Consider the following 10,949-nt stretch of genomic DNA (forward strand, 5'->3'; position numbering starts at 1 on the left):
GTTTTGAAATCCTATTTAAGAGTGTTTTACAATATCAAATATGAAGATCAAGTGTTACATTTGGAAATCTTTGCTTCAATTTCACTGAAGAAAAACCTCAAATTCATCAAACTCTTACCACCCCAATTTTAGGTTCAGTGTGTGAAAGTTAAACAACAATTAGTTACAATGCAGGAGCCAACGCTGGACAGGCCACCAACCAACACATCACAGGAGCCATTCACACTCACACCTACATAGGGCCAATTTGTAATCAATAATCATCCTAATACACAATTCTCTAGGTATGTCGGAGGAAAAGAAGAGTAGATGGAAAATAAACTCAAGCAAACCATCAAGAAAACATCCAAACTCCACATACGCTGCAACTCAGACTACATTCACATTGCCTGGCTGAAGTGACTCAAATCTGATTTTTTACCTTAATGTGACACAGATTTGGTGTTTCCAAGACTGTATGGACAAAGAAATCCAATCTTTTCAAATCAGATTTGAGTTACTTTCATATGTGGTCCAAGATTGGCTATGTATCATGATTTGTGGCCATGCAACATGAATGAGAAAGGTCAGGTCGGAATTCAAGTGTTTTTTGCCTATACACATGGGCTGAGCACTATCATTATCAGCCAGCCAACAACAGAGGAGAGCTACGGCTATGACAAATGTCATAGTCCCACCTTTGCTGGCTCCTTTCTCATACTCACATATCTTTTGGTGCAGCAGTGCCAGCAATAGTTGCGTAAACAGCAAAAGCTAGGCCGTCTGGCTTTTTTTTACGCCTACTTGACTTAATTATGCCCAGCTTTTCGTCCTCCAGAGCAAAATATGATGCATACACTAGCTAGTATTGCACCCATTTTGTTGGTTTTAACATGATGAGTCTTCTCATAGATGTTTTTTTTTTTGATGATGACTCAGATAACTCGTGCACAAATGTGTCAATGTGAGCATGCAAGCTGTTTTGGAGGACAGATGCATTTGTATTACAGTTAGATACAGGTCACTTGTACTTATGCATGTGAACGATTCAGATAGCCAAATCTGATTTGAGCACATCATCTGAACTGAGCAATGAGGTTCGTAATGTGAACGTAGTATTTGAAGAGTATTTAAAGCTGGACTGGAGGAATTGTAAGACTTTAGTGACAGTCACTTGACCACTGTTCTGTTGTGCAAAACAATTCATGCAATATTTTGGCAGATAGGGAAAAAAAATTCAACCCAGATTTGTTTTTTAATTGAAACAGATTTTGTGTAATACTAGCCAACCCGCGGCGTAGCATACGCTGCATAATTATGTATTGATGGGTGAACACTTCCTGAACGACACAGTTGTCCAAACAGAAGTGAAAATAAAATCGAGCGTGGTGAATTCTTTAACTGCATTTTCTGCCTTGTAGTGCAGTGGTAGTGTTGCCGCATTACAGTAAGGAGACTGTGGAAGATTTGGTGTTCGCTTCCTGGTTCCTCCCTGTGTGGATAGCGCTTTGAATACTGAAAACACCGGTATATCAATGTAATGAAGTATTAATATTCTTATATTATCCGCGACAAACAAACTGTTTTACACGGTGCATACGCCACATAATCACACCGCTTTTTTAATGTTTTTTAAGGAGAGGGAAAAAAATGAACATTTGCAAAATCCGTAACGCTGCGTTCAGTAAGTACGATGCACACGCGTTTAATTTGTCAGCCACTTTTTGTCAGCCATCTTTTCAGGTTTGGGCTGGTTTTGCAGTGTTACCGCTTGTGCATATTAAATCTTGCACAAAAAATGCGCCCGTTCTTTTATCATTTTGTTGCAGCGTATCAAAGACTTGCTGCCCCCAACTCCTCACCTGAGTCGCTGTCGTCTGTGCACCTCTGAGCCACGTTGTCCTTTCATTGTTCTTTGCGGTTCCGGCTGCTTTTCTATACATAATCCAAGTCACCCGACCATGGTAGTAAGAGGGGGGTGGGGTGCGTATATAGGGCAGGGACGTATTCAGAGGGAGCGTATTCCTCGTTCGTTGGGAACAATTGCAAGCCCCGGTGCCCATTACGAATGGGGTTTAACGGCTTACCCACGCCTGTCGGCGCCGGATAGACACGCGTTCATCCATTCAGTGTAGCGTGCGTGTAGTACCGGACATCACATAACTGTTAATGGTCAATCTCACGTGGCTGAAAGCTACTTGTTCCTGTAAGAAGTTGGACGCCTACCGCTTGCCGATCGCGTAACTATTAAGCAGGAAGGAGTCTCATTCGTTTTCATAATTAACCAGACTAACCAGACTTAGATGGCTCCACCAACTAAGTACGGCCATGCAACACCATGCACAGAATCGAGAAAGAGCTATGAATCTGTCAATCCTCTCTGTGTCCGGGAAGGGTGAGGTTTCCCGTGTTGAGTCAAATTAAGCAAGATTTGTGTGTGGCGAGTTGTTGTGTTCGAGCACATGAGCAGGCACTGTGAATGCCTTGAGAGCGTGGGTGGACGTGTGCAGGGGAAAATGAGTATCTATATATCTTCTTAGATATAGACAGCGTCTAATAGTTGTGATGGTTTTACATTCCAGTACATTGCGGTGAACGCTGGTAACAGTCAGGCGGGCAGGCGTATTAGAGTTGGTGCTCTTAGAGTTGGTGGGCGTGTCTCTCTAGTGGTTCGAGTTCTTGGGCGGTGCTCTGTTGTTTGTATCCCACGGTCGGACGACTTGGTGGATTATATATGGAAATGCAGCTAAAACCGAAAAGAATAATCAAAAGTCAACGTCGCTCAGTGGTGCATGTGTACTGTAGCAAAGACGAAAGTGAGTTGTTTCGTCCGGGCACATGAGCAAGCACCATGAATGCCTTGAGAGCGTGGGTAGACGTGTGCTCGAGTTGGTGGGCTGGGTTTTGTGAGTTGACTCCTTTCAAAGCGGTGCGTGCTTTCATAGGTGTCTTGCTTGCTCTGGTGGCGGCTTAGTGAATTATATATATTGATACACAGCCTCTTTTTAGATGGTCCTGCCGCGTCCACCCTCGTTCTCGAAGCATACAGACCACCTGGTCATGGGTGGGGAAATGTCTTCCGTGTTCCTGCAGGACCATGTAAGAAGACGCATGTTTGTCGCAGATGCGAATTGTTGTATGTAGCGTTTAAAACAGTTTGCGATGGTGCACGCGGTCGTGCGTCGTAACCGAAAAGTCAACGTGGCTCAGAGGTCCATGTGTACTGTTGCACAGATGAACATAAATGACACCGTTTTTTCTGAGGCGTCGCATCCGAGTTGGTGGGCGTGGCTCTGCGAGTTGTTGTCGTATCCAATGGTCTTAGAGTTGGTGGGCGTGGCTCCTTCCTACTTGTCGGCGGCTTAGTGAATCCACGCCCCTTCCTGCGTGCTTTCATGGGTGTCTTGTTTTGGTGTGCATGCTTTCATGGGTGTCTTCCCGTTCTGGCGGCGACTTTGTGAATTATATATATAGATATTGAAGCATTTATATTGTTTGTAAAGAAGAGACCAACATGATTATCAAAAATAGTTCTTTATTTAGCATTTGTCGAAAGTGCATTTTTACACATACATGAGACCTTGCTCATGAACTTGTATAACATGTATTTAAAGGCCTTCTCCTGGTCTTCACATAGTGGGCGGAGTCCTTGATCATGACCAGACTGTCTACAATTCTTCTATCCAGGGTGCCATAGATTTGGTGTGGATGGATGACATATCCAACGAAGACCTTTAGCAAGATGGCTAGTATCTTTGTGATGAAAATAATAGAAGTGAATGTGAAGCTCATTCAAATGGAATGTACCTTCTGAAGATCCACCTTTACCCTTCATTAAATGGTCAAGAGTCCAGTCTTCAATTCAAAAGTATTTACTTTCAGAAGTATTTCTTTATCTATATTTTAGCAAAATGTGTGTGTTTTGGATGTGAGCAAATGACTGTATAACAGATATTTTCGTGGATGTTTAACTGCAATGTTTTCAAGGAGCACAGAGATCGCAAATTGTATGATACAATGGGCTTCAACGGAGGTCAATACTGAACAACAGCAAACAGTAGTGTTCTCTTTGAAAACACTGCATTAAAAGTCTTTCTAAGCCATCACTACAAACAACACAGGGTAGCTAACAGATATGCAGTAATATATTTGATATTTGGTATACTGTATTAATCCCCGAGGGGAAATTGTTTCACATGACCTTTGGGAGTCAGCCATTGTACAATGCCACTGGAGCAATTTCAGGTTAAGGGCCTTGCTCAAAGGCCCAACAGAGTAGTATATACTACATGCATACAGTACATATAAATATACTGTATATACATACATACATACATACAGTGCATCCGGAAAGTATTCACAGCGCATCACTTTTTCCACATTTTGTTATGTTACAGCCTTATTCCAAAATGGATTAAATTCATTTTTTTTCCTCAGAATTCTACACACAACACCCCATAATGACAACGTAAAAAAAGTTTACTTGAGATTTTTGCAAATTTATTAAAAATTAAAAAATTGAGAAAGCACATGTATATAAGTACAGTGGAACCTCGGTTTGCGAGCATAATTCGTTCCGGAAACGTGCTCGTAGTCCAAAGCACTCGTATATCAAAGTGAATTTCCCCATAAGAAATAATGGGAACTCAGATGATTTGTTCCACAACCCAAAACTATTCATATAAAAATGATTAATACAAAATCTAAAGTAAAAATACATAAAACAAATTAACTTGCACTTTACCTTTGAAAAGAATCATGGCTGGTGTGAGTGAGTTTCTAAACTCTTGTGGGTTTCCACCCAACTGGACGACATGCAGAAGAGCGTCCCAAAGCAATCGCAGTCTCCCAACGCTGTAGCAGTTCGCCGTAAAAGCGAATCTGAAAAGATCGCGGACATGCTATAAGCGCCTGCCGTCGATGGGTGATACAAGGAACAAGCAACATTATAAATATGCAGGGCCCTGCCTGACTGCTGTGTCTGTGTATAAATAACCGCGCTGTTGCTGTTTCAAGCTGAATAAACCTTGTGTTGCTAAAGTACTGAGACTCAGCTTTGTGTTTTAGGGTGCAAGACGGGGACTCGCACGTCACAGCACACACGCACGCGCGCGAGCACACACACGAGTACGCACACACAGTCGCAATGCTAATGCTGTAGTAAACACTATACGCTCGTACAGATGTTGACTATATGAGTGAGGCACGCCGACTCAGACGGAGAATAGGAGACGATTGCCCACAATCCCGCAGTGAGAGAGAGAGAAGAACCATCAGCTCAGTTGTGATCATATGATGCTCAGCAGACAAACTATTCGTACTGTAAGACCTCGCTCGTTTATCAAGTGAAAATTTATTAAAAATTTTTGCTCGTCTTGCAAAACACTCGTAAACCAAGTTACTCGCAAACCGAGGTTCCACTGTATTCACAGCCTTTGCCATGAAGCTCAAAATTGAGCTCAGGTGCATCCTGCTTTCCCTGATCATCCTTGAGATGTTTCTGCAGCTTAATTGGAGTCCACCTGTGGTAAATTCAGTTGGTTGGACATGATTTGGAAAGGCACACACCTGTCTATATAAGGTCCCACAGTTGACAGTTCATGTCAGAGCACAAACCAAGCATGAAGTCAAAGGAATTGTCTGTAGACCTCCAAGACAGGATTGTCTCGAGGCACAAATCTGGGGAAGGTTACAGAAAAATTTCTGCTGCTTTGAAGGTCCCAATGAGCACAGTGGCCTCCATCATCCGTAAGTGGAAGAAGTTCGAAACCACCAGGACTCTCCCTAGACCTGGCCAGCCAAAATAAACTGAGCGATCGGGGGAGAAGGGCCTTAGTCAGGGAGGTGACCAAGAACCCGATGGTCACTCTGTCAGAGCTCCACAGGTCCTCTGTGGAGAGAGGAGAACCTTCCAGAAGGACACCCATCTCTGCAGCAATCCACCAATCAGGCCTGTATGGTAGAGTGGCCAGACAGAAGCCACTCCTTAGTAAAAGGCACATGGCAGGCCAAATGGAGTTTGCCAAAAGGCACCTGAAGGACTCTCAGACCATGAGAAAGATAATTCTCTGGTCTGATGAGACAAAGATTGAACTCTTTGGTGTAAATGCCAGGCGTCACGTTTGGAGGAAACCAGGCACCGCTTATCACCAGGCCAATACCATCCCTACAGTGAAGCATGGTGGTGGCAGCATCATGCTGTGGGGATGTTTTTCAGTGGCAGGAACTGGGAGACTAGTCAGGATAAAGGGAAAGATGACTGCAGCAATGTACAGAGACATCCTGGATGAAAACCTGCTCCAGAGCGCTCTTGACCTCAGACTGGGGTGACGGTTCATCTTTCAGCAGGACAACGACCCTAAGCCCACAGCCAAGATATCAAAGGAGTGGCTTCAGGACAACTCTGTGAATGTCCTTGAGTGACCCAGCCAGAGCCCAGACTTGAATCCGATTGAACATCTCTGGAGAGATCTTAAAATGGCTGTGCACCAAAGCTTCCCATCCAACCTGATGGAGCTTGACACACACATACAGTATACTGTATATACATATATAATATGTATAATATATATATATATATATATATATATACATATATTTACACACACACTTTTATTTTGTGGAGTATTCCTTTAATTAGTAGCTATTGAGGACAACATGTTTAAAACTTACCTACATCTGGTATAATGATTGAATGTTGCAGTCTAATTTATTTTCATGTATCTTTCAACACCTCTGCCCTGGTAAAAAAAAAGCATAGAAGTATCCTTCCTTTCTGAGGAGGCAGAGGAATGGGGCTCCAGATTCTAATGAACTTCTACCACCGCACCATCAAGAGCATTCTGACCAACTACATCACAGTATGGTATGACAACTGCACACTCCCAGACCAGAAGAATCTGCAGAGGATGGCGAAAACTGCCGAGCATGTAACTGGTGCCTGTTTAACTGCCATTGAGGACCTCCAGCAAAAACAGTGCCTGCAGAGGACAAGCAGAATCTTTGGGTCTTTGGGTACCCCTCTTACACCCGGCATTGTCTGTTTACCCTTTTACCTTTGGGGAGGCAGTACAGGAGCATACATGCCACCACCAGCCGGCTCAACAACAGCTACTACTATATAACTGTCACCTTGCTGAGCTCAAAATCCAAGTGCTAGGTCATCTCCATCCTCTCTACCTTGCCTTACCATACGTGTACACTCTTGTATTCTTTATATTCATAGTAATATTTATATAAAGCTAATTCAGAATCACTTTATTACTATCATGTGAAACATACTAGAATTGACTTTGGAGTATAATATAATATAATATCTTAATACATAATTCGCCTGCCTCCTCACTCACTCACTCATGTCCGTCTGAAGCCGAATGCGCAGTCGCCTTCTGCGCACGTCCAAAGCCGAATGTGCAGTTGCCTTCTGTGCAGCTGCCCGAAAAACTTTATGAGACCGACATCCAACCCCAACATCGCGGCAGGCGGCGGATTTACGGCCGCAAAAATTCAAAGAGAAAGGCGACTTCGAGAAAGATCTAGAGGCCTGAAAGGCGATTTCGACTACAGCTCGAGGCCTAATTACGCATTCTGATTCAATTACGCATTCATTCAATACACCTATATCAGGTTTGTGGTGCTTATACTTCTTACTATTCCATATTGTACTGGAACATTCATCATTCAATATTATACTATAGGCCTGGAAAATTCATCAACTAACAGTACAAGCCTGTACAGTAATGAATAAAGCGGACTACAATCATTACAAAACAACTTCTTCGTTACTTATCATTTGTTCTTCATACACTGCTGACACAAATTCGTGCCTGTTTCATCTTACATTGTCGAAACGGGCTCTTTGTCTAGTAATATAATATAATATAATATAATATAATATAATATAATATAATATAATATAATATAACTAGACAAAGATCCCATTTTGACAACGTAAGATGAAACAGGCACGAGTGGAATAGTATAATATATAATAAGTATAAGCACCACAAACCTGATATAGGTGTATTGAATGAATGCGTAATTAGGCCTCGAGCTGTAGTCGAAATCGCCTTTCAGGCCTCTAGAGCTTTAATCGAAGTCGCCTTTCTCTTTGAATTTTCGCGGCCGTAAATCCGCCGCCTACCACGATGTCGGTCTCGTAAGGTTTATTGGCCAGCTGCGCAGAAGGCGACTGCGCATTCGGCTTCGGACATGCGCAGAAGGCGACGTGCGCAGAAGGCGACTGCGCATTCGGCTTCGGACGGACGTGAGTGAGTGAGTGAGGAGACTGGCGAATTATGTATTAAGGTATAGTCTAAAGTGCATGCCAAACTGAAGTTCTTACCATTTCCTATATATAGTACTTTCAAATTTTTCATTTGCTATTGCTAAAGGTTGAAAACATATACAAATAACAGTAAAAAATACATTTCTACATTTACACATTGTTGTACTATACACATATGTTTGACCCTTTTTAATACATTTTTCATTTACTTATACATTATTTCCTTAACAGCACTTTCCTTTTTATACTTATTTAATTATGTGGTGCCTTTCCTCAAAGGTTCTCAATGAGTGCATGAAGTCATTGGTATGTCATGCCAGTTGCTCTGTGGGACATTCAAAGTTAGTGAGGTGCAAAACTCCTAAAAGCCTTTTTTTAAAGGACTTAAGAGAGCTAAGGTATATGGTGCTGCCATCTAGTGTTAAAATAATAAATTCATCCATCCATCCATTATCCAACCTGCTATATCCTAACTACAGGGTCACGGGGGTATGCTGGAGCCAATCCCAGCCAACACAGTGCGCAAGGCAGGAAACAAACCCCAGGCAGGGCGCCAGCCCACCGCAGAAAATAATAAATTAACTTTAAAATTCTTTCAAAAACATTTTGAATAATTCATAATTTAGTTTCTTAAAATGCAAAAAGAAAAACCTAATTTTCCTATTGTCAAATTCATCAGGGCTCTTCCAATTCAGACATACTGTATACCACAGTGTTTTGTCTTTGTAGAGTAATATATTGCTCTAGTTTCCCCTTTTGTATTATTAATATGTAGCCTTTGTCAGAATGCCTCAAATCTCCCAGACTTTCCACTGTTTATAAAGTATTGCACCATATAACTTCTCCTCACCTTCCCTTCTACATCTACAAACTCAGGCAATTAGATGTAGTAAAAGACAAGCAGGAGTTAAGTTACACATAAAATAATGTATTATTGATAATATTCATAAATAATAACAATATGCAAAGTACATTTGAATATTGGCAACCATACAACCTGATAAATGCTGATGTGTAGTTTCAGGCGGCACAAAGACTTGTTAGTTACTTAAAATGTCTCTAGTTAAGTCCTCATTTGTGGTCGGCTTTCTTCAGAACAGGCCGCATGCCTGTTAATATGGCTGCCAAGCTGTGCTCTTCATTGTGTTGTCCTTTTCAGTCCATCGGTTTGGTAAGAGAGAGAGAGTGAGTAAAGCAAGCAAATTTATAGATGTTCTGTCCAACCTCTAGAGCCAAGAGGACGTCGTGGTACTTAAAGGCTTCTGATACAAGCCAGTTCCAAACAGCCATACTTCAGACCAATGGGGAACACCTTCACACCTGCCATCCCCCAAAACCATATGTTAAGGTAAAGCTTGGCAATTAGGCAGCCTGGTTTTCCTATGGGGGTTGAGAGACTTCAGAGAAACATTTACCAAACTTGTTTCAGGCACTTCCCCCAATTCTATCGTAAAATTCACTTTCCTGACTTAGTCCTGGTATTGGGGTGGGGGGAGGGGGATGTAAACATGAATGCTTCTCACTAATGTAACACTAATATTACATTGCTTTGCCTAAGCTACAAATAAAGACATACAAAATATTTATCAACGTATATGCAAAATCTCACGTCACAACACACAGCTACAAAGAAGACTAAACTACAGCCAGCATACAGATAGACAAAGCCATTAGCAATGGAGATATTGTTTGTGTCTATGTATAGTCAGACCTGTGAACATATATTTTGATCTTTTAAAACAAAATAAATAATCAAAATGGTACTTCAGATGTGAGAGAGAGAGAGAATCTTTTACCACGTTGACTTCCACAGTCAAAACAGGCAAACTTATTCCTGACACCAGTATAAAATCAGGGTGTTATCTGAATATACTAATTGGATTAATTTTGTTATTAAGCAAAAATCAGAATCTAAATGTATTTTCTATAAAATAATTTATTTGAGTTACTTTGTAGTTTGCACTTGGGACAGAAAATTCAGTGCCTTACAAGTCAGATCTTGCATATTTCTGTGCAATCGAATGTCGCATTTTCTATTGGAATTCGTAGGGGTGAGATGGTAATCATTGGAAAATATTCCAATGGTTTTGGTTCTAAATATGTAAATTATATTTGTGATCAATAAACAGTAGCTAATAAGAAAAAAAAATAACAAAGTGAAAAATTCTGTTCTGTCTTGTGACACCACACTGATTTTTCATTCTTATTTCATTCTGTTTACACACGTTACCCAATAATATGCTCATATTTGGCACACCCTTTCTATGGTACACTGACACTGAGGACTTTTAGCTAATGGATTATTCAGCAGAAGTGTGTCAAGAAATGCAACTGGGGCTCCTTTATACCAACAGCAATACATCTATCTGTATAATGCCTCACTGGGACTGGGATAGTGAAGTCAAGTGTTTATTTTCTTTTTTAATTTTCTTGCTTTATAGTCATTATGGTATGTGTTCAGACCAAAGTGTTTGTATATTTATTTATTTACTTACTTATCTACCTATTTACATTATATATGTATTTATTTAAAGAACTTCTGTAAAAAGCTGAATTTCTCCCAGAGACAAATCTATCTATCTATCTATCTATCTATCTATCTATCTATCTATCTATCTATCTATCTATCTATCTATCTATCTATCTATCTATCTATCTATCTATCTATCTATCTATCTATCTA

The sequence above is a fragment of the Erpetoichthys calabaricus genome, chromosome 5 (assembly GCF_900747795.2).
Source record: "Erpetoichthys calabaricus chromosome 5, fErpCal1.3, whole genome shotgun sequence".
Classification (NCBI taxonomy): Eukaryota; Metazoa; Chordata; class Cladistia; order Polypteriformes; family Polypteridae; genus Erpetoichthys; species Erpetoichthys calabaricus.